Source organism: Neofelis nebulosa, chromosome 5 (genome assembly GCF_028018385.1).
Source record: "Neofelis nebulosa isolate mNeoNeb1 chromosome 5, mNeoNeb1.pri, whole genome shotgun sequence".
Lineage (NCBI taxonomy): Eukaryota > Metazoa > Chordata > Mammalia > Carnivora > Felidae > Neofelis > Neofelis nebulosa.
Window position 1 is genome coordinate 119026663 of NC_080786.1, and position 24984 is coordinate 119051646.

The following is a 24984-nucleotide window of genomic DNA, read 5'->3' on the forward strand; positions in this document are numbered from 1 at the left end:
CAGTTAGGTGTTTTTTTTTTTTTCATACATTGGCTATTGTAAATAATGCTACAATGAACATAGGAGTGCCTCTATCTTTTTGAATTAGTGTTTACATTTTTTTTCAGATAAATATCCAGAAGTGGAATTACTGGATTGCATGGTAGTTCTCTTTTTAATTTTTTGAGGAATCTCCATACTGTTTCCCATCTTTTCTCTACCATTGTTAATTTCTACCAACAGCACATGAGGGTTCCCTTTTCTCTACATACTTGCCAACACTTGTTATTTCTTACTTTTTTGATAATAGCCATTTTGACAGGTGTGAGGTGGTATTTCACTATACTTTTGATTTGCATTTCTCTGGAGATTAGCGATTTGAACACTTTTCATTGTCTGTTGGCCATCTGTGTATCTTTTCTGGAGAAATGTCTGTTCAGATCCTCTGCCCAATTTATTTGGATTGCTTCTTTTTTTTAAATTTTGAGTTTCTGGATTCTTTATATATCTTGGATATTAGTCTCTTATCAGTTACAGCATTCGCAAATATCTTTTCCCATTCAGTAAGATCACCTTTTTGTCTTATTGATGGTTTCCCTCACTGTGCAAAAGTTTTTTTAGTTTAATGCAGTTCCATTTGTTTATTTTTATTTTTGTTGCCCTTGCTTGAGGAGACAGATCCAAAAAATATTACTTAGACCAATGTCTAAGAGTTTACTGCCTGTTTTCTTTTAGTAGTTTTATGCTTCTTGTCTTACATTTAAGTCTTTAACCTATTTTGAATGTATTTTTGTATATGGTGTAAGAAAGTGGTCCAGTTTCATTCCTTTGTATCTAGTTGCCCAGCTTTTCCAACGCTATTTATTTATTTATTTATTTATTTATTTATTTAAAAGAGATTGTCTTGAGGCCCCTGGGTGGCTCAGTCAGTTAAGTGTCTGACTGGGCTCAGGTCATGATCTTGCGGTTCGTGAATTTGAGCCCCATGTTGGGCTCTGTGCTGACAGCTTGGAGCCTGGAGACTGCTTTGGATTCCTTGTCTTCTCTCTCTCTACCCCTTCCCTGCTCACACTCTGTCTCCCTCTCTCTCAAAAATAAATAAACATTAAAAAAGAAATTTAAAAGTGATTGTCTTTTTGCCATTGTATGTCCTTGCGCCTTTTGTTGTAGATTAATTGACCGTGTAAGTGTGGGTTTATTTCTGAGCTCTCTATTCTGTTTTATTGATCTATGTGCCTGTTTTTGTGTCAGCACCACATTATTTTAATAACTATAACTTGGTAATACAGTTTGAAATTAGGGAGCATGATATCTCTTTATCTGATATTATTAAATGTTTGGTCATCATGGAAACTTCTATATGCTGCCTCTTGTTCAGAGAAAACCTTGGGTCTTACTTCAGAATACATGGGGTTTCTTTGCCTCAGGAAATTCCATTCTGTCTTACTTATACTCATTAAAATAGACATCTCATCATACATTTATCCATTTTTAATCCATCTATGAATTCATCCAACCATGTACCCACCATCCATCCATTGATCAATCTATGCACTCACTCAATTTATCAACTCATTATTGAGAACATAATTTAATCCAGGTTTACAATGTTGGAGAGACATACATTTAACCCAATTATAATATACTGAAGTAAGTATAATAAACAAGTTGCATAAATATGCATCACAAAGTTGGTTGAGAATAGCAAAAATTACCGGCAAGAGGTACCTAAGAATTTCAGGATGTGAGAAGACAGAATGGAAGAAATGACTTGTGTAGAGGTATGAAAGAATGTGAAGAATGGATAAAGCAAATTTGCTGCTTCTATGAGAGTATGTATGTGTGTGTTCAGGGAGTCAGGAAAAAGGGGGTAATAAGAAATGAGGCTGGGAAATTGATGCCATCAGATCTCAAAGGGTTCTATATGCTGTATTGGGTATTACTGACTTAAGATAAAGTCTTTATAGGACAGATATGAATTCATAAGCTCAAAAAGTGAATATTATGGGATCATGATATCCATTAAGAAATTTAAAATGACTTTTATTTTTTACTGTCAAATTAAACTGAATAAGCTTTCCTGTCTGACAAGTTTGAATTGATATGTGGTCTGTAAATTGAAGAAGTTATTTAAAGTGAGAGAATTACAAAAAGTGATCCACACATAGTTTACATGCTAAGTTGAGGGATTAAATTAATAAAAATAAATAACTTGGGGAGCCTGGGTGGCTCAGTGGGTTGAGCATATGATTTTGGCTCAGGTCATGATCTCACGGTTTGTGGGTTTGAGCTCCATGTTGGGCTCTGTGCTGACAGTTTAGAGCCTGGAGCTTGCTTTGGATTCTGTGTCTCCCTCTCTCTGCCCCTCCCCTACTCACGCTCTGTTTCTCTCTCTCTCAAAAATAAATAAAAACAATTTAAAAAAAATAACCTGAATATTGGGCCAATAAGATTGATTAACAATGGTTACTTCTTTAGGGGTGGATTATAGGAAACTTTTGCATTTTATTTGTACATCCTTATAGTACTTGTAATTTTATATCAACAATATATATTGATTTAATAAACATAAAAAAGTGAAATAATTTCCTATTTAAGAAAAAGTTTGAAGAAAACTATTACTATAATGGGATATTCTAAAAGCTGAAAGTTCAGCTTAATTAAATTTCAGAGAATTTGTTAAATTTTCCTTATTTGATAAATGCTTTGTGGGCTTCACCAATTTTAGCAGCATTGTAATCTTAGTAAGGAGCCCTCTAACAGAGCTATGTACCTAGCAATTCCGATTAAATTTCACCTTAGAGAGCATTCAATATTATTCGTTACAGAAATAAGAACTCAGAAAAATCTAAAGACATGACGCAAGTCCTTTGCTTAATTGAAATAATGATAGCAAACATCCACCAATATTATGAACGAGTGCAGACAAACTATTATGAACTAGTTTAGACAAAACTCTTGTTAATTTCATGAACAAAATCAAAACTACTTTGAAGATCTCTTTTAGATGAACAAACCGTTTCTATGACAGGATATTCTAAAATAAATGTGTAACAGATATACAGTGGAGAACAGATAAAATTTTAAATGATTAAGTTTTGATGCCAAGATCATTTACATAGTCCAAAAATTTAAGGTAGGTAGATCTACTTTTAAATTTAAATGATTTAGAGTTCTTTCAGCTAATTAATTTGAATAAAGATACAAGGAATGTTCTATCCTGGGCGACATGATATAATAATGTCTAGCACTGTGGCTGGAACACATTAGGCAATCATACAAAAAGGAAGATGGACTGTAAATACCTTCCCTGAAGCTCGGTTAGGTTCCAGGTCCCTCTGCATTCTTTAGGAGGATGTCCAGGCTGCAGCTGTGACCATTAATTAGCATACGTATTGAACAGGTAAGGCCCCTTTTTGTTAATGTCTCTGGGATGAAAGAGAATGACAGGTAAACAGTCAGAGGTCTTAGATGAAGCAGCACTGGGAGAAAGCAGCATTCCGAGGCCAGTAGGCCATCTGTCATTCCCTAGCAATGTCATTGTCCCAAAGTGGATGAAATCAATGATTCACAACAGTTTCTCTTTCCCATTTTATTTTAAAAGTATTTATAATTTAGCAATATAGGTGACATTTTAAAGCACTCTTCTGGTAAATACTTCTTTTGGAAGGGCTTCAATTCATTACTACTATAAATCACTTTCTCATCACACCGGCTAGTGTTTCTTTCCCCCATATCTCCTTTTGGTACAATGTTATTAACCCATATCTTACTTCTACTGCATTTCCCTGAACTGCTAGAAAATGCATGAAAAACTTCATCAAAGTGTTAACTTCATTTTAAGGAACTTTTTTTTTTTTAATTTTTTTTTTCAACGTTTATTTATTTATTTTTGGGACAGAGAGAGACAGAGCATGAACGGGGGAGGGACAGAGAGAGAGGGAGACACAGAATCGGAAACAGGCTCCAGGCTCCGAGCCATCAGCCCAGAGCCTGACGCGGGGCTCGAACTCACGGACCGCGAGATCGTGACCTGGCTGAAGTCGGACGCCTAACCGACTGCGCCACCCAGGCGCCCCTTAAGGAACTTTTAAAAATGATGAATGCTCACTACATAAAAGGCTTTTGATCTACAACACCTTTACCTACTTAATCTGGAAAATAACAGGAAATTTAAAGATGATAGTTGAAAACTATGAGAACACAGGAACCACTTAGTTGAACTTAGTACCTTTTTTCCTATAAAGTGAACTTGCTATAAATTTGCTAAAGTCCAAAGATATGTTTTGTATTGTGGGGAAATTAGTCCTAACAATCAAACCAATGTTTTTGAAGGAAAAAGAGTAGGATACAACATCGGTGGAGTATATATTTCATATATATGTTTCATATATATTATCTCATTACAATTTCACAAGAATCCCTTTGGATTAATATTTTTAACTTCATGCTATCAACAGAGAAGTTAAATAGCTTGGTCGGTGTTACCCAATTACTAAAAGGCAAGCTCACATCTGTTTGTGCCCACTCTATGTTTGTGCATAATACGTGCTTGTGCCTTTTCACTATAGCTGCCTCTGAATAGATAATATTTACAATAATTTTTGAGTTTTACAAACTACTTAAATCCCTTTAATCCTTTATGGCTAATATCTAATTCAATATTTTATTTATTTATTTATTTTTAATATTAGTATTTTTTTTTGAGAGAGAGAAAGCACACATGTGTGTGAGAAAGTTGGGGAGGGGCTGAAGGAGGGAGAGAAAGAGAAATAGAGAGAGAGAGAGAGAGAGAGAGAGAGAGAGAGAGAGAGAAAATCTTAAGCGTGCTGAGCATGGAGCCCAATGAGCGGCTCAAACATGACCATGAGATCATGACCTGAGCCGAAATCAAGAGTTGGATGCTCAACGGATTGAGCCACCCAGGTGCCTCTCTAATTCAATATTTTGGGTCATCAGCAGAAATAGTACTTACTATTCATACTAGTCACTGGGCCTTAATCATAAGCCAGGCCCCATGCTACTGGTATTATACACACTATCCTATTCTCTCAAAAATTCTTAGAGGTGGTTAATAGCAACCAACATTTGTGTAGCCCTTCTAATGTGCTTGTGATTTTTCTCAGCACCTTACACATGTTAACTCACTTAATTTCATATGGTGGTGGAAACATGAGGCAAAAGGAAATTGGTATCTTGGTCAAGGTAACCCAGCTGGTAGGAGAAGAGATGAGATTCACATCCAGGTTATCTGGCTCCAGAGTCTTTGTTCTTTACTTTGTTGTTGTTGTTGTTGTTGTTTTAAAGAGTAAACAATTTAGGAAAGTTAAGTCACTTGAGGAAGATGATTTAGGAATAAATGATCAAGTAAAGCCTGTAACATAATGTGTACACACAAGTGACTGATTTCAAGGAACTATATGCATGTTGCTTATGCAATATCATAATAAAATTAATGATACAACTTATATTCATTGATGACTATATTTCGTCTTCTTAGAGGAAGAGTGCAAAGCATAACTCTCTGAGATCAGTCAGGATGAGTCTTATGAAAAAATCATAGATTGCTGTCATGTATTGCAAAGCAGTGTTGTTCTAAAGGACAATTAGCATAGGTCTGGTTTTTATACAAACATACAAATTTGTACTAACAAGCTAAATATTCCCAGGCCATGCTTAAAAACTTCTTTGTGTGGTCAGGTGTTTTAGCAGTTACTTGCTGCTGTTGACATGGTGTTTAAACCTAGCAGTCCTTAATCTGGTATGTTAGAGTCAAGTGTCAAAAAGATGAGACAATTGGTAGTGTTTCTCAAACGAGAATCTGCAAAACTCTGGAGTCTAAAAATGTCTATGACGACTTGTTTTTCTTTAAAAAGAGTTAATAACTGCTTAAATTTATGCATTGTGAATTGAAAACATTATGGTATCTGGAATCTTTTTTGGAGAATGATGCAGAATGTGAACAGACATGCATGTACTGATTTATGTGGTTATTGTAATGGCAGAACTGGTGCTAGAATATTCAGACCAAATGATGCTGAAATACCATTCACTGCTCATAGCTAAAGAATGACTCCTGAGACATTAAAAAAAATAAAAGTGAGAAAATAAGATGGCTTTTTCAACTCATTTAGCATTTTGCATTTGTGTCTTTGTTTCATAATCTTTTCGAATAAGTCAGAGTTTAATGTTTTCACTACCACATCAGATAAGGATAAATCTGAAATTATATTTGAGACTAGAGCCACTGGAGAACTGGAGTTATAAAGACGGCTAGTTAATCATTGCTCAGAAGAATTTTGGTTGAGGAAATTATTTATGAAGTAAGCAGTTTATCTAGGCTGCATGGCATAATGGATATACAGTCAGATTGGATTCAGGAGAGTTGGGTTCACTGGCTGATTTGCCATATAAACCGAGAGTTGTACCCTATCTCGGATTTCCAATTTTCTCTTTAGTGAAATATGTTAAGTTGAAAAAGGTTTTTTCAGATGTCAAATACCTGTAATTTAATAACCTACAGTTCCATAATAAAGGCAATGGTCTTTCTCTCTCTCTCTTTCTCTCTCTTTTAGTATGTTAGTGACCCTCTTCTTTTTGGAGAGTTAATCAATTTCTCATAAAAAAACTGACAAATATGGCAAGTGATGGTAGCATACCATTCTTTATTTTTTAATTTATTATTAAGTAATTAATTTATTTAACAATTGTTTATTTATTTTTGAGAGAGACAGAGACACTGTGAGTGGGCAGTGAAAGAGGGAGAATCTGAAGCAGGCTTCATGCTGTCAGTGCAGAGCCATGCTGGGCACCAACTCATGAAACCGTGGGATCATGACCTGAGCTGAAATCAAGAGTTGGATGCTTAACCGACTGAGCCACCCAGGCACCCCACATACCATTCTTTATTAAACAATTTTAATATTAGCTACATCACAAAAATATTTACCACTCTGCCTGAGAGATCTAGATGCAAAATAACTGCTTTCATTGCAGGATAGATGAAAACAAAACAAACCTCCTCAAAAAAGGTGCACAACATTGTTTTTCTTTGTTTAAAAAGGTTGAATTAGGGAGCACCTGGGTGGCTCAGTTGTTGAGTGACCGACTCTTGATTCCAGCTCAGGTCATGATATCATAGTTGTGAGATTGAGCCCCGCATTAGGCTCTGCACTGAGCATGGAGCCTTGCTTAGGATTCTCTCCTTCCCTATCCCTCTGTCCTGCCCCCACTTGCACGCATGCATGTATGTGCTCTTTCTCCCTAAAAGAAAGAAAAAAGAAAAAAGAAAAAAAGAAAAAGAAAATAATAAAGTGTTTAAAAACCAAATAAATAAAAAGGTTGCATTGGAATATGCAAGATTTTCTATATAATTAACACCACAGGTGAATCTAAGCTGAAAAACAATGGCTTGAAAAAATGTACAACTATTTTTGGAACACCTACTATGTACCAGCAACTGTACTGGGTAGCTTTGCAAATATTAACTCATAGCAAGCCAGTGTTTTATCCCTTTGTTTAGGATGAGAAAACTAACAGAAACGTGAAGTAAAAAAAAAAAAAAAAGCCAAATTTAATCCCACGTCTCTACCTTTGTGGCAATCATAAAGCAAGCAAACATAGTGAATCTGGAATTAAAATGGAAAATTCTAGTGATATTGGAAATAGAAATGTTAACTAAAAGAGATCTAGGTATTTGAAACTTTTAGGGAAAGTGCCAATAACAGAATTAAACTAACTTTGACTCTTTTGCAGTATATTCCCTTTTATAGTTTTTCATACTCTTTCTCAATATCTTTAAAGTTTCATAACAAAATCTCTCAATTATAAATCTTTGCCTTATTATCTAAGTTAAATAAAATTCTATCAGTGAGATGATTCATCCACAATCATCAGAATTGAAGTCACAAACCTATTGATGGGCTCGAATAAGAAATGAGGATGCTGATATTAGAAATGTTGCAACACTCATGTGATTTTAATGTAATTCTTCCCCTTTAGGTTTCTACAAGATATGGGGAAGAAGAGAAGATATCCCATGGGAGAGTGAACATAAGTGTTGAGTTGGCACTTCAACAGAAATATGAGCTTGACTTAAATTTTCTATGTTTCTCCCACCCCTGGCATTATACAGTAGTCAGAGGTTAATTGCAAATGATGGTGACTGTGAAGTTACTGAGTTGAAAAATTCCCTGAAATAATTATGTATTAATGAATAGAACAAAGAATTTAATGACAAATTGGAGAGCGGAATAGTTAATTTTATGGGCATCCATCCATGAAAAAGAGCTAAATAGGTATCATATAATGAGATGTAGCAATGCATCAATAAAACGATCTTAAATGATAATGAGTCTGACAGATAAGAAGTAAAACATAAAGAGGATTCAGAAACCAACAAGATAGTAAGCAGATTATTTGCAGCGTGCATCGGACTACCAAATCGCAATTCTATTCAGACAATTAAAAATCATGTACAGTGTCTGCAAGAAAAGGAGAGAACTTGTAAAGCTCCATTTTTAAAAGAAAGGTGCTGCTAAATCATCTTGGAAGATGCACCCAAATACCCATAAACTAGTGTCTTTACTTACCAACACCTTTCATCTGGCCTGGATGACCTTCTCTCCCTGTAGTCCAGCAAATGACTCCCCAGGTCATTTATGTCAGTGCAAATGTTTACATGTTGTGTTTGAAAATATGTAAATGTTTATAATGTATAGAGAAAATATGGGAGTAAGGCATATAATACATTTATGCTAAGTTTAGGAATAGTTTTATAATCCTCATGTAACTTGGGTGTGTTTGTTCATTAAGTTTGTAAATGTTGAAGGTAATTTGACATTAAAGAATCTGTCATGTTGAATTTGTCATTTTACTTGAATGTTTAAGAAAATGGATTGATATTGAACTTATGGGTTTTATTTATTTATTTATTTTTTAATTTTAAGTAGGCTCTACACCCAATGTAGAGCTTGAATTCATGATCCTGAGATCGAGTTACATGCTACCGACTAAGCCAACCAGGCACCCATACACTTATGGTTTTTAATTTGAATTTTTAAAGATTACTTATTTGATGTTGTAATTTTGGTTTTAAGATGAAATAATTAAGGGATATACTTTTTGTACTTATGATTTTAACTTGATAACTGCAAGAAAAGAGTAGTTGTTTGTATACAATATTTCATTGCTTAAATATTTAATACTTTAAAACTCTAGAAATTTAGACTTTTAAGGTTTGTAAGTAGCAGCTAAGTGTTTAAGAGATTGTTTATTAGATTTGTAAATCTCTCTTGTTAGGTGTGTGAAATGCTTGAGAGACTTGGATGTGTTAAAATTTGTAATTCTAATTTAAAATGTCTAAGGAAATTGAATTAATCAGGCTTATAAATGCTGCCAAATGTTTAGGGGAAATTAATCTGCCAAACTTATAAGTCAATTGGGCGCTGATCAAAGAACAAAGGGAGAACTGCATGTTTTTTATTTTAACAAAATACTAGATTTATATGTACATTTATTAGATAGGATTTCTTTTTGAAGATTTAATAAGAATTTAAATTGTAATTTTATTAAATTGAATGCAAATTAAAATATGCACCACTGTCAGCATTCTTTTTATATATCTGCATAAAATTTTCTTCCTGTACATTAAGAAATGATTGATTTGAAATGGAGTGGGGAACACATTCAGCAGGAACTCACTTCAGTCCTAGCATGGGTATCAACATGTGAGTACTTTTTTGAAAAAAATGAAACTTCATTTTGCATAATTTGGAATAATGTAAAGTGCCTATCACCTCCCATCATATCACAGGGTGCATGATATGCTTATGACATTACTGGGGATATAATCTTGATCACTTAGTTAAGGTATTGCCAGGTTTCTCCACTGTGAAGTTACTATTTTCCCCTTTTAATTAATTTTTTTACGTTTATTCACTTTTGAAAGACAGAGAGAGACCGAGCACAAGCAGGGGTGGGGCGGAGAGAGAGGCGGACACAGAATCTGAAGAACGCTCCAGGATCCAAGCTGTCAGCACAGAGCCTGACGCGGGGCTCGAACTCATGAACCTTGAGATCATGACCCCAGTGGAAGTAGACGCTCAACCGACTGAGCCACCCAGGCGCCCCTCCCCTTTTAATATTCTATACTAAGCCCAGGCCATACTTAAAGGAAGAGGTTTGGAGTTAAGCTCTACCTCCTGGAGGGAGAGCTATCTACTTATATTATTTGGAACCCTTCTGTAAGGAAGATTTGTTTCTTCTCTCCCAATTCTTCACTAACCTCTTAACAACTCCAATCTCTAAAATTACCTGTGGCACCTCAAAGGATTGCTAAGGGGATCCATAATAGATATGAGTAGATATGAAGTTCTATAAGAACTGCAAAATTTTAAGCAATTATATTCCCTCAGGTATATTTTTGAAATTAAGTTTTAAAGCATATATTTAAAAATAGCAGTACATTTTATCTAAGTGTGTTAAGGTATTGAGTAGTACCTTGAATTATTTTTGCTTCTTTGAGATGTCACAAAGAACAAACTATTCATCAATGAAGGGCAGGTTACGGACTATTGACTTGGTAACACAAACTCTTTAAAAGGAGCACATTGCATAGGTGCTATCCATGATTACATTATATTATGTGGGTCTGTCCTGGACAGTTCAGGATATAAGGTACATATAAGGTAAGAGCCACACATATAACATAGAGTTCTAAACTTCCCACTAAAATCATAAGATCACCTTTGACAATTTGATATTGGGAAAAGAATGATAAAATATTTTAATGGAAATTTACAATAGTTTTATTATGTTAATGAAATCCAAATTATATTTTCAACAGAGGTCCCTGATGTAAGACTTGCGATCTAAATTCAAAGGCTAGCATGTCTAAATCACAGTTATTAATCTCATTTTCATATTAGAATTTCACTTGTCAGACTCAGCAGGCTGGCAATTACTGAGTGCAATAAGTTGCAAGTTATTAAATAATCAAATAGTAAATGTCAAATGATCAAACATGGGCTCATTTAAAAGAAATAAGAAAACAATCAATTTGCTGTAGTCTGGATCATTACACAGGCCAGCCTTGTTTCAAAAGATTCTTTTAACTTCCTAAATTTTTCTTGTAGCATTGCAAACCTAGATATGTGAGATTTTTTTTTTTTGCCTCTAAATCAGTCAGAAAACTTGTCTGAATTTGGAGAAAAAAAATTCTCTAGGCTTAAATTGATAAAACTTGGTCTTTTGTGTTTTGAAAACCTTATCCTCAACAAATTCTCAACAAAACACTAGCAAACTGAATTCAACAATACATTGAACTAATTATTCACCATGATCAAGTGGGATTTATTCCTGGGATGCAAGTGTGGTTCAAAATTCACAAATCAATGTGATACATCACATCCATAAGAGAAGGGAAAAGAACCATATGATCATTTTAATGGATGCAGAAAAGCATTTGACAAAGTACAACATTCATTCATGATAAAACTCCTCAACAAAGTAGGGTTAGAGGGAACATACCTCAACATAATAAAGGGCATACATGAAAAACTCACAGCTCATATCATCCTTAATGGGGAAAAACTGAGAGCTTTCCTCCTAAGATTGGGAACAAGACAAGGATGTCCACTCTCACCACTTTTATTCACCATAGTACTGGTAGGCCTAGCCATAGCAATTAGACAAAAAAAAAAAAAGTATTCAATTTGGTAAGGAAGAAGTCAAACTTTCACTATTTCCAGATGACATGATACTATGCATAGAAAACTCTAAAGACTTCACGTACACACACACACACACACACACACACACACACACACACACAAAACTGCTAAATGAATTCAGTACAGTTGCAGGATACAAAATCAATGTCCAGAAATCTGTTGTATGTCTATACATCAATAATGAAGTGGCTGAAAGAGAAATTAAGAACACAATCCCATTTATACTTGTACCCAAAATAATAAGATGCATAGGAATAAACCTAACCAAAGAGGTGAAAGACCTGTATTCTAAAAACTATAAAACACTTAAAATAAGTTTAAGATGGCACAAAGAAATGAAAAAGATCTTCTGTGCTCATGGATTGGAAGAACAAATATTGTTGGGGCGCCTGGGTGGCGCAGTCGGTTAAGCGTCCGACTTCAGCCAGGTCACGATCTCGCGGTCCGTGAGTTCGAGCCCCGCGTCAGGCTCTGGGCCGATGGCTCGGAGCCTGGAGCCTGTTTCCGATTCTGTGTCTCCCTCTCTCTCTGCCCCTCCCCCATTCATGCTCTGTCTCTCTCTGTCCCAAAAATAAATAAAAAACGTTGAAAAAAAAAATTAAAAAAAAAAAAAAAAAAAGAACAAATATTGTTAAAATCTCCATACTACCCAAAGCAATCTACACATTCAATGAAATCCCTGTCAAAATACCAACAGCATTTTTTTACAGCTCTAGAACAAACAATCTTAAAATCTGTGTGGAACCACAAAAGACCCCAAATAAACAGAACAACCTGGAAAAATAATGGCAAAGCTGGAGGCATCACAAGTCCAGACATCAAGTTATATTACAAACCTGTAGTAATCAAAACAAAATGGCATTGGCACACATAGATCAGAACATAGAACAGAACAGACAATCCAGAAATGAACCCAGGATTATATGGTCAATTAATCTTTGACAAAGAAGGAAAGAATATCCAATGGGGAAAAAAACAGTCTCTTCAACAAATGGTGTTGGGAAGACTAGACCACTTTCTTACACCACACATAAAAATACATTAAAAATGGATTGAAGAGCTAAATGTAAGACCTGAAACCATAAAAATAACTTCTTTGATATTGGCTGTAGCAACTTCTTTCTAGATATGTCTCCTGAGGGAAGGGAAACAAAAGCAAAAATAAACTATTGGGACTACATCAAAATAAAATGCTTCTGTACAGCAAAGGAAACAATCAACAAAACTAAAAGGCATACTACAGAATGGGAGAAGATATTTGCAAATGATATATCCAATAAAGGGTTAGTATCCAAAGAACTAATACAACTCAATACCCGAAAAACAAATAATTCAATTGAAAATGGGCAGAAACACATGAACAAGCATTTTTCCAAAGAAGATATCCAGATAGTCAACAGATGGATGAAAAGATAATCATTATCACTTATCATCAGGGAAATGCGAATCAAAACCACATTGAGACATCACCTCACACCTGTCAGAACGGCTAAAATCAACAACACAAGAAATAACAGATGTTGGTAAGGATGTGAAGAAAAAGGAACCTCCTTGCATTGTTTTTGGGAATGCAAACTGGTGCAGCTACTGTGGAAAACAGTATAGAGGTTCCTTAACAAGTTAAAAATAGAACCACCTTATGATCCAGCAATCACACACTGAGTATTTATCCAAAGAATACAAGAAAACTAATTCAAGGGGATACATGCACCCCATGTTTATAGCAGCATTATTTACAACAGCCAAGATATGGAAGCAGCCCATGTGTCCATTGATTGATGAATGGATAAAGAAGATGTGGTATAGATGTATATATACATACACGCACAGTGGAATATTATTCAGCCATAAAAAGAATGAAATCTGACCATTTGCAATGATGTGGAAAGAGCTAGAGTATAATGCTAAGTGAAACAAGTCCGTCAAAGACAAATACATATGATTTCAGTCATGTGGAATTTAAGAAACAAAACAAACAAGCAAAGGGAAAAAATAAGATAGAGAGAAATCAAGAAACAGACTCTTAATTATAGAGAACTGATGATTACCCTAGGGGAGGTCAGTGGGGAGATGTATTTAATACATGATGGGGATTAAGAAGTGCATTTGTTGTGATGAGCACAGGGTGATGTATGGAAGTGTTGAATTACTATATTGCACACCCAACACTAATATAATATTGTATGTTAGCTAACTGGAATTAAAAACTTAAAAAAAGAAAAGTTGGAACAACCTGAAATCTAAAAATGAATAGTTTTCCATAATAACTGGGAAATGGAATGTGGTAGGATAAAAAATAAGATTTTTTTTGTGTAGTAAATTTAGTCACTCACAATTTTATGAATGTATCTTCTTCAGTTCCTCCTAAAATAATAAGAATTATAGGGGCACCCAAGTGTCTCAGTTGGTTAAGCATCTGACTCTTGATTTCAGCTCAGGTCATGATCTCACAGATTTTGAGTTTGAGCCCCATGTTGGGCTCTGAGCTTACAGCAGAGCCTGCTTGGGACTCTCTGTCTCCCTCCCTCTCTTCCCCTCTTCCACTCACACAGGAGACAGTGTGTACACTCCTACTCTCTCTCTTTTTCTCTCTCTCTCTCTCAGAATAAATAAACATTAAAAAAATAAAATAATAGGAATTATAGATGCTAACATTTCTCAATTTCTTATTTTGTACTAAGCTGTTAAATACTTTAAGCGCATTATCTCATTTAATCTTTACAACATCCTTGAGGTAAGTACTTTTATTTTCCCTATTTTTATATATGAGGACACTGAGTTTTAAAAAGTTATGTAGTTAGTAAATGATCAAGAAGGAATAGACTGTGAGCCTATGCTCATAGCCATTCATTATTTTGTACTCCCCAAATAAGGAAATAATCAGAGTTACCGATATAAAAATTGCTTGAATTAGGTAGATTTTTTTGACAATCCATAAAGTCGAAGTTTTTATCTCACAGTGCTTTTTTCTCATCTGCAATGTATTTAGTAATTTCATGCTTCAACTTTTTTTTTTTTTTTTCAACGTTTTTTATTTATTTTTGGGACAGAGAGAGACAGAGCATGAACGGGGGAGGGGCAGAGAGAGAGGGAGACACAGAATCGGAAACAGGCTCCAGGCTCCGAGCCATCAGCCCAGAGCCTGACGCGGGGCTCAAACTCACGGACCGCGAGATCGTGACCTGGCTGAAGTCGGACGCTTAACCGACTGCGCCACCCAGGCGCCCCTCATGCTTCAACTTTAATGCTTTACAAAATATGTATCCACATCACTTCCCTGGGTTATTAAAATTTCAGTGGGCAGACTCATTAATGTAAATTTGGTAAGTCTTTGATTGTGTTTTACTTCAACTATTTACTTTGGAAATTTCAAAACTTGGGGAAAATTGAAAAATAGAAAAATGAGAACCCACATAAGCTCAAATATATTTACAAATTGTTAATATTTTGATATATTTTCTCTCTCTCTTTCTCATTCCCTCTCTTTCTCTCTCATACATATGTGGATACACTCCTCAATGCACGTATATAACATATATACACATACACACATACTTTTTTGGCTGAACCATTTTATTTATTTATTTATTTATTTATTTATTTATTTAATATAATTTACTATCAAGTTGGCTAACATACAGTGTATACAGTGTGCTCTTGGTTTTGGGGGTAGATTCCTGTAACTCATCGCTTACATACAATACCCAGTGCTCATCCCAACAAATGTCCTCCTCAATGCCCATCATCCATTTTCACCTCCCCCCTCATCTACCCTCAGTTTGCTCTCTGTATTTAAAAGTCTCCTATGCTTTGCATCCCTCCCTCTCTGTATTTTTTCCCCTTCCCTTCACCCATGGTCTTCTGTTAAATTTCTCAAGTTCCACATATGAGTGAAAACATATGATATCTGTCTTTCTCTGACTGACTTAGTTCACTTAGTATAATACCCTCCAGTTCCATCCATGTTACTGCAAATGGCAGGATTTCATTCTTTCTCATTGCCAAGTAGTATTCCATTGTGTATATAAACCACATCTTCTTTATCCATCAGTCAGTTGATGGACATTTAGGCTCTTTCTATAATTTGGCTATTGTTGAAAGTGCTGCTATAAACATTGGGGTACAAGTGCCCCTATGAATCAGCACTCCTGTATCCTTTGGATAAATTCCCAGTAGTGCTATTGCTGGATTGTAGGGTAGTTCTATTTTTAATTTTTTGAGAAAACTCCACACTGTTTTCCAGAGTAGCTGCACCAGTTTGCATTTCCACCAATAGTGCAAGACGGTTCCCGTTTCTCCACATCCTCGCCATTGGCTGAATCATTTTAAGAGTTAGTTATGGATTTTAATTTTAGGTACCAATCAATAAATTGGAGAAATATTGATTTCCCTGTTGATAAAGGGAATTTTCAACTTTCAACACTTGTGAGCCCTGCTCCTAGGCTCCCAGGGAAGCTATACTTTACCATTTACAAAGGTCAGAATGACTCCACAAAACCTCAAGTCATGGGCTCTAATTCTGTCCTGAAAACATACTGATTGTGCATCTTAGTTAAAAAAATAACCAAAACAGAGATTCCAAACATAAAGATAAGAAAAACAAAAAAACCTCCCTGGTTATCATAAGATTAAAGTCATACAACCTTGCACATACTAAAAACATGAGATAAAGTCTGTAATTTTCCAGAATGTCCTTCATCATGATGATTTGTAGCTCTTTATGCAGAAAAGTATACAGCCCTGCACCAAATGTTCCTTCCCCACAGCGGTCTCTTTGTGAAGATGGTGAATCATAGGCAGTAGTCCTATCTCAGGCTCGAGTAGAACTCTTTTCCTTTCTCTTTAAAATTTTAAAAAAGGTTTGTTCATTTTGCATCGACAAAGTAAATGGAGTAATCCAGTTAACATTTCTAAAATCAACTTTAACTCTTACCAGGTTTTCTTTTTTTTTTTTTTTTTTTTTAAATTTTTTTTTTCAACGTTTTTTTATTTATTTTTGGGACAGAGAGAGACAGAGCATGAACGGGGGAGGGGCAGAGAGAGAGGGAGACACAGAATCGGAAACAGGCTCCAGGCTCCGAGCCATCAGCCCAGAGCCTGACGCGGGGCTCGAACTCACGGACCGTGAGATCGTGACCTGGCTGAAGTCGGATGCTTAACCGACTGCGCCACCCAGGCGCCCCTCTTACCAGGTTTTCAATAATCACAATTTATCAAATGAAAATGAATTTTTATTTATTCAACTTAAATTGTTTGTCTTTTTATTGATGTCTTTGAAAAAATATTTTAAATATTTATATTTGAGAGAAAGAGAGAGAGAGAGAGAGGGAGAGAGAGAGAGAGAGAGAGAGAGAGAGAGAGATAGGCAAGGGGAAGAGAGAGATGGCGACAGAATCTGAAGTAGGCTCCAGGCTCTGAGCTGTCAGCACAGAGCCTGATGCGGGGCTCGAACTCATGAGCTGTGAGATCATGACCTGAGCCAAAGTCAAATGTTCAACTTACTGAGCCACTGAGGAGCCTCCTTGATGATGTCTTTTAAAGAGTACTAATTTTGGTTAAAAGCATATCTTTTTAAAAATCAATTGTATTGAGGTGTAACCTATGTGTAGTAAGCTGTGTCCACTTAAAAAATAAATAATTTGATACATTTTTGACAGACATACACACCTGAAAACCACACCATAAGATCTGGAAGTCTTCTATCACTCTCCAATGTTCCCTTGTGTCCCAGTGTAGTCCATCATTCCCTTTGCCCTGAGCCCAGGCAACCACTTATTTATTTGTCAGTATAGATTAGTTTGCATTTCTTAGACATTTATACTAATGGAATCATATGTTGTGTACTTTTTTGTGCCTTACTTCTTACATTGAGCATCGTGATTTCAAGATTCATCCATCTCTGAGTAGTCCTTCAGAAACAACATAATTGTACATATACTTCCTCCCTGTACACTTGTCCCCACAAAATGAGTTTTCAACACGAAAGCATTTGTATTGTGATTTGATTAAATATATACCCAATTGTTCTCAGTGAAGAGCAAATTTAAGTATAATGTGCATTTGAAAATACAATAGCTATAACATCTTCAATACTTCTAATAGCAGAATAGAAGAGGCCATATTAAACAGTATTGATGAAATGCAGGACAGTTCATTATAAATAGGATTTTCTATGCTCATTAGGTGGAGTTATTTTTCCACCTTTTTATCACGGTAATTTTGAAGGGTGATTCATATGATGAAATAACTTTTTATCAGGGTAATTGTGAAGGATGATTCATATGACGTGTTAATTGGGGGGATGTGGCTTTTAAAAACATCATGTATTGTTTGTAACTGTGTGTATCTTCTTTTCTGTGTTGACTTTGTTATTCCCATGGTATTGGCCTTTTAAACTATGTGCCTCTGAGTCCTTTAATTTATAAATTTGTTATCTTAATAAACATTGTATAAATGAAAATAAGGTTTCATCCATCTGTTGAATGTATTCATAGTCTCTCCTTTTTATTCCTGAGTAATATTCCATTGTATGATTATAACACACCTTGCTTATCCATTCACTGACTGATGGACGTTTGAATTGTTTCCAGTTTGGGGGTATTGTGAATAAAAAAGCTATAAAAATTCATTTACAAGACTCTGTTTTCACTATTTTGGATTCAATGCCTAAGAGTGGAATAACTGGTTAGGCAGTACAATAAGTCTATCTTCAAAATTTTAAGAAACTGCAGGACAATTTTCCAGTTATTACCTCATTTTTCCTCTATATCAGCAGTGTTTGAGAGTTCTGTTTGCTCCACATGTTCTCCAGCACTTGGTATTGTCAGCTTGTTAATTTTAGCCATCCTTGCGTGTGGTGTTATCTTCTCATGAATTTTAACGCCAGTTCCTTAATGCTAATGATGTTGAGAGTCTTGTGCTAATTGGTCAGTCATCTTCTCTTGCAGAATGTCTTCTCAAATCTTTTGCCTAGTTTGTACTGGGTTATTTAATTGTGGTCACAGCACATACTCTGTATGCATTCAATCTTTTTAGGTGCAATAACACTTGTGTTTTCTGTCACGTGGTGAATCTTTGTGACTGAAATGTGTATTCTGCAGTTGTATATAATAATGTATAAATTTCAGTGATGTCAAGATCATACAGTATTGTTCAGATTATCTACCTCTTAGCTGATGTTTTTTCCTAGTTCTAGGGATTACTGAAAAAAGAGTGTTAAAACCTCTTACAAAGATTGTAGAACCTTTTTTTTTTTCCCTTTAATTATGCCTCCATTTGCTTCATGTCATCTTTGCTGTCTTATTATTGTACACTTTCATGATTGCTATGTATTTCTGGTGAATTGATCTTTTTATCATTATGAAATGTCCTTTACCTCAGGCAGTATTTTAAAGCCTATTTTATCTGATACTAATATAGTATTTACAACCTTCTTATGCTGATAGATCTTTTTCCTTCTGTTTACTTTCAGCTACCTGTGTTTTTATATGTAAAGTGTATCTCCCATAAACAGTATATTTGGGTATTGCTTTCACATCTATTGTGAAATTTTTCACCTTCTAATCAGACTATAATCTTTAATCCATTAACACAGTCATTGATATGGATTTAGACCGACCATCTTGCTATTTTTAAAATATGTTCCTCAGTCAGACGAGGATTTTGTAGTTACAATTGCAATACATGTTACATCTGCATTATAATATTAATTTTTGCTTCAAATGGTTATATAATTTTAAATTAAGGAAAATATTCTTTTATTTTATGCAGATATTTATCATTTCCAGTGCTATTCATTTCTTCTCAAAAAAACATTTCCCTTCAGCATGAAAACTTCCTTTGGCATTTCTTATAGTCTAGGTTTGCTGGCAACAAATTCTCTTAACTAATATTTTTGTTTACTTTTGTACTCCAAGGTTGTTTTCACTGAAAATAGAGATTGTGAGTTAACTATTTTCTTGTTATTATGTTTTTTTGTTTTTTAATGTCATCTCTTAAATAACCCTCCCCCTCACCCCCCCACTCCCTCCCACTGCCCACTTTCTGGCCTCTGTGGTTTCCAATTAAGAAAGCTAGAGCGGGGTGCCTGGGTGGCTCAGCTGATTAAGAGTCTGGCTCTAGATTTCAGCTCAGGTCATGCTCTCACGCTGTGTGAGTTCCAGCCCTGTATCCCTGCACTGGAGTGTAGACCCTGCTTGAAATTCTATCTCTCTGCCTCTCCCCAGCTTATTCTCTCTGCCTTAAAGTAAATAAATAATTTTTTTTTTTTTTTAAAAAGCAAGCTAGAGGAATTGTTTCCCAAATGTAGTATGTTGTTTACTCTGGTTGCTTTCAAGATTTTCTCTTTATCTTTTGTTTTTAGGAGTTTGAGTATATTGTTCCTAGGCATGACTTTCTTTGCATTTATGTTTCCTGGGGTCTACTGGGCTTTAAGGAGTTCTAAATTTATATCTTTTACCAAACTAGAGAGATTATCAGTCATGATTTCATCATATAATTTTTCTACTTCATTTTCTCTTTCCTTTCTTCTGGGACAGTAAGTACACATTAATTACTTATTTTGATCATCTTTTCCCACAGGTTCTTGAAAATTTATGTTTTTCTTTTTTCCCCTCTTTTCTTTAGATTGGATCATATCCACCATCTATCTTTTATGCTCACTGATTCTTTCCTGTCATCTCCATTATCCTATTATAGATAGATATCTATTGAATTTTCAATTTAAGATACTTTATTTTTATTTATTTATTTATTTATTTATTTATTTATTTATTTAAGAGGGAGCAGGGGAGGGACTGAAGGACAGGGAGAGAGAATCTTAAGCAGGCTCCATGCTCAGTAAGAAGCCCAAGGCAGGGCTCGATCTCACAACCATGAGATCATGACCTCAGCTCAAATCAAGAGTCAGATACTTAACAGACAGCCACACAGGCACCCCAAGATTGATTGATTGATTGATTGATTGATTGATTTATAGTTTAAAATTTAAATCCAAGTTAGTTAACATATAGTATAATAATGTTTTCAGGAATAGAATTTAGTGATTCACCACTTACATAAAATATTTTATTTTTTAATTCCAAAATTTTGGGGGGTTTTAGAAATATTTTCCATATTTCTGTTGCGATTTTCTAAGTTGGTTTTCAATACGAGTATATTTCCCTTTGCTTTATTATATAGTTACAGTAGTTGTGGAATGTCCTTTTCTGATATTTTTCACTTCTGGTACATCTTGGAATTGGCTTCTATTAATTGTTTACTTCTTGAGAGCAGGTGACTTTCTTGGCTTCTTGTATAACTATTGCCTGCTCTTGGACCAAATCTACAATAGTGTGAAATTCAAACCATTTTGGAAACTTCTTTCAAATTTTAGCTCTCCTGCAAGGGTCTCCACGTCTTTCCTCACAGTCCAGAGCTTTCCGGTTGCTAGTTTAATTTTGTTATTGTTCTATTTTGTCCAGAGTTTATAGTTGTTATATGCAGGAGTGTGAATCTGTAAAAAACCTTCCTCTTTTGCCATTCTGGAAGCCAAAGTCCTGTGTGTGAACACTACTATTTAGCTAGAATGATTATTTATGTTTATGTTATCCATGTTTGCAACTTAGAATAAAGGTATATTTAAGTGGTTTTTGATGAAAGTTTTATATGAAACTAGGTTACAGAATATATATTTGTTTTGAACAAAGTGATTTTATGATTAAGATTGCAAATCTATTAATATTTCTTGAATTAAGAGAGAAATCATTTGAAACACATAGTAAAGTTAATTTTATTAGGAGTTAACCCTTAAATTATATTCAAATTTTCATCTTATAGATATATGAAAAATATTTTTTAAATGTTAAAATTTATATCTCTTTTAAAAATAATGGGATATATCAGAATCCCTGGAAAGGAAATTCCTATTTTTAAAGTTATGGTTAGATAACAGAAAAAAATTACTATCATTAAAATTTATATATTATTAATAGTGTGAGAAATAAGATGTTTTAAATATAGATGTTTTAAATATAGAGGTTAAATAAGTCTTTCTTATGTAACTAAATCTTACATACAAATAAATATATTGGCCAAGCTCTACAAGAAATGAATAATTCATTTTATGGAAATGTTGGTAACACTTTACATTAGAATAATATGAGAAATCTGTTTCTTTTACTGAAATTTTGAGAATCTTGGGAAATTGGCATCTTTTTCTTTAATGAAAGATTCTATATATTCCAGAATGTTGTTATGACACTATTACAGAAAATCTAATTAAATATAGCATCTAAGGAGGGGTGTGCATGTGTGTGTGTGTGTATGTGTGTAGTCTATGTGTTGGGGGCCATGGTTGACTATTGAACTACCAACTTGACATTAAATAAAGTAATTTAACCTTTAAGACAACTCTAAAGTTATGGAGGATTATGGGTTAATACTCAGTGAAATAACAAGACATTAATGATATTTAATATCATGACATATATCAATGTTAAGAATTATATTGTGTATAAGTGAAAATAGGAAATGAAATATGGTTAAATATAAACCAAGGTAAATATTTTATTTTTTTACCATTTTCTTTAATATATTTTTTTAAATTATATCCAAGTTAGTTAGCATATAGTGCATATAGTGCAACAATGATTTCAGGAGTAGATTCCTTAATGCCCCTTACCCATTTATCCCATCAACCCTCCCACAACCCCTCCAGTAACCCTCTGTATGTTCTCCATATTTAAGAGTCTCTTATGTTTTGTTCCCCTCCCTGTTTTTATATTATTTTTGCTTCCTTTCCCTTATGTTCATCTGTTTTGTATCTTAAAGTCCTCATATGAGTGAAGTCATAGGATATTTGTCTTTCTCTGACTGACTAATTTCGCTTAGCATAATATCCTCTAGTTCCATCCATGTAGTTGCAAATGACAAGATTTCATTCTTTTTGATTGCCCATAATACTCCATTGTGTATATATACCACATCTTCTTTATCCAGTCATCCATCGATGGACATTTGGGCTCTTTCCATACTTGGCTATTGTTGGTAGTACTGCTATAAACATTGGGGTGTGTGTGTCCCTTTGAAACAGCATACCTGTATCCCTTAGATAAATACCTAGTAGTGCAATTGCTGGGTCATAGGGTAGTTCTGTTTTTAATTTTTTGAGGAACCTCCATACTATTTTCCAGAGTGGCTGCACCAGCTTGCATTCCCACCAACAATGCAAAAGAGATCCTTTTTCTGCATCCTCGCCAACATCTGTTGTTGCCTAAGTTGTTAACTTTAGCCATTCTGACAGGTGTGAGGCGGTATCTCATTGTGGTTTTGATTTGTATTTCCCTGATGATGAATGATATTGTGCATTTTGTCATGTGTCAGTTGGCCATCTGGATGTCTTCTTTGGAGAAGTATCTATTCATGTCTTTTGCCCATTTCTTCACTGGATTATTTGTTTTTTGGGTGTTGAGTTTGATAAGTTCTTTATAGATTTTAGATACTAACCCTTTATCTGCCATTTGCAAATATCTTCTCCTATTCCATCAGTTGTCTTTTAGTTTTGCTGATGGTTTCCTTCACTGTGCAGAAGCTTTTTATGTTGATAAGGTCCCAATAGTTCATTTTTTCTTTTGTTTCCCTTGCCTCTAGAGACATGGAGAATAAGAATTTGTTGCGGCCAAGGTTGAAGAGGTTTTTGCCTGCTTTCTCCTGGAGGATTTTGATGGCTTCCTGCCTTTTTAATAAAAATTGAAAATGAAAACAAATTTTTCCTCTTTCTGTATTCAAGAAAAAGAAAAGAAATGAAAAAGAAAAAAAAAGGAAAATTGAATAGATGGAGTGGCAAACAGACTGAAATACAATTGAAATAACATCATTTTCCCCTAGAAGTCAAATTATGAAGCACTTCATAGTCCATAAAGTAAGCAGGCGGAGAGACTTGTGGTGTTCCTGAAGAGCGAGGTTGGCCCAGTTAGGCAGGGATTAGTGTAACAGCTCCATTCTCCACTAGATGGTGCTGCTTAGCTTACTGGGGTGGACTGTTGTGGCGCTTGTAGGTGTATATGTGCATGCGTGGGAGGGGTGAAAATGGTGTCACCCAGCCTCCGAGTCTCTAGTATCAGAACTCTGTTCTCCTTCATCAGCAATCATGCACCTGTCCTTTGTCTTCGGCTTCTGTCCACTCCCTGCTTGTACACTGTCTGTGACCAAGTCCTCACGTTGCCAGGCGGCACCTCCCTCCTGAGTTTTATCTCAGATGCGGCTTTATTTCCTGACCCCTTGCTTCTGAGGGACTACGGCTTTGACCTGCTCAGATCCTCTGGGGGAGGGTCTCACTGAGCAATGGCTGGGTCCTGGCTGCACCCAGGATGTGACATAGATAATGTCACCATTTTTTACTTCCAGCATACTTTTTTTTCTTTTAATTTTTACTTATTTTTGAAGAAGAGAGAGAGACAGAGTGGGGGAGGGGCAAAGAGAGGGAGAGACACAGAATCCCAAGCGGGCTCCAGGCTCTGAGCTGTCAGCCCACAGCCTGACATGTGGCTTGAAGTCAGGAACCATGAGATCATGACCCGAGCCAAAGTCGGGTGCTCAACCAACTGAGCCACTCAGGTACCCCCAGCATACTTTTAAATTTAAAGAAAAAGGAACAGTTTTGTTGAAATCTACAGGTAACCAAGAACATATCCATAGCATATATGATTCAAATGATTCTATATAATTACTGCATGCATACTTAAAAAGCACAAATCCAGACTTGTTTTTAACTATCTACTTTAAAATATTTATATTTCTATCTATATTCATGTAACATTTTGGGATGGTATTTATGACATATTTCTTTTTTATAAATTTTTTTTTCAACGTTTATTTATTTTTGGGACAGAGAGAGACAGAGCATGAACAGGGGAAGGGGCAGAGAGAGAGGGAGACACAGAATCGGAAACAGGCTCCAGGCTCTGAGCCATCAGCCCAGAGCCCGACGCGGGGCTCGAACTCACGGACCGCGAGATTGTGACCTGGCTGAAGTCGGACGCTTAACCGACTGCGCCACCCAGGCGCCCCTATGACATATTTCTAATGAAAGATGAAAAAGTAGCAGACTTTCTCCTGTATTTCATAGCATTAACAAACTGAATACTGCTTTTCTTAACTATAATATGACACTTATACAATAGACTTTGAATAAAACTCACTCAAGTTCAACCAAAGACCTAGGGAAAGGTATAAACCAACTACTAACAACTTTTACATAATGGCTGGTAATAGCCTACAAGTATTTTCCCTGTTT

General features: G+C 35.2%; 1 long non-coding RNA gene across 4 annotated transcripts in view; it reads right to left on the minus strand.

Annotated features, from left to right (window-relative positions):
- Nucleotides 1-3208: 3208 nt before the first annotated feature.
- The window catches only part of LOC131512680 (uncharacterized), a 93346-nt gene continuing 71570 nt past the window's right edge, over nucleotides 3209-24984 (minus strand). For 3 of the 4 annotated variants that reach the window (XR_009262245.1, XR_009262243.1, XR_009262244.1), the window contains exon 4: nucleotides 3209-3407. This is a non-coding gene — a long non-coding RNA (uncharacterized LOC131512680). Of the gene's footprint in view, nucleotides 3408-22406; nucleotides 23468-24984 lie in introns of those variants that run through there. The other variant, XR_009262246.1, reaches the window with a different exon arrangement.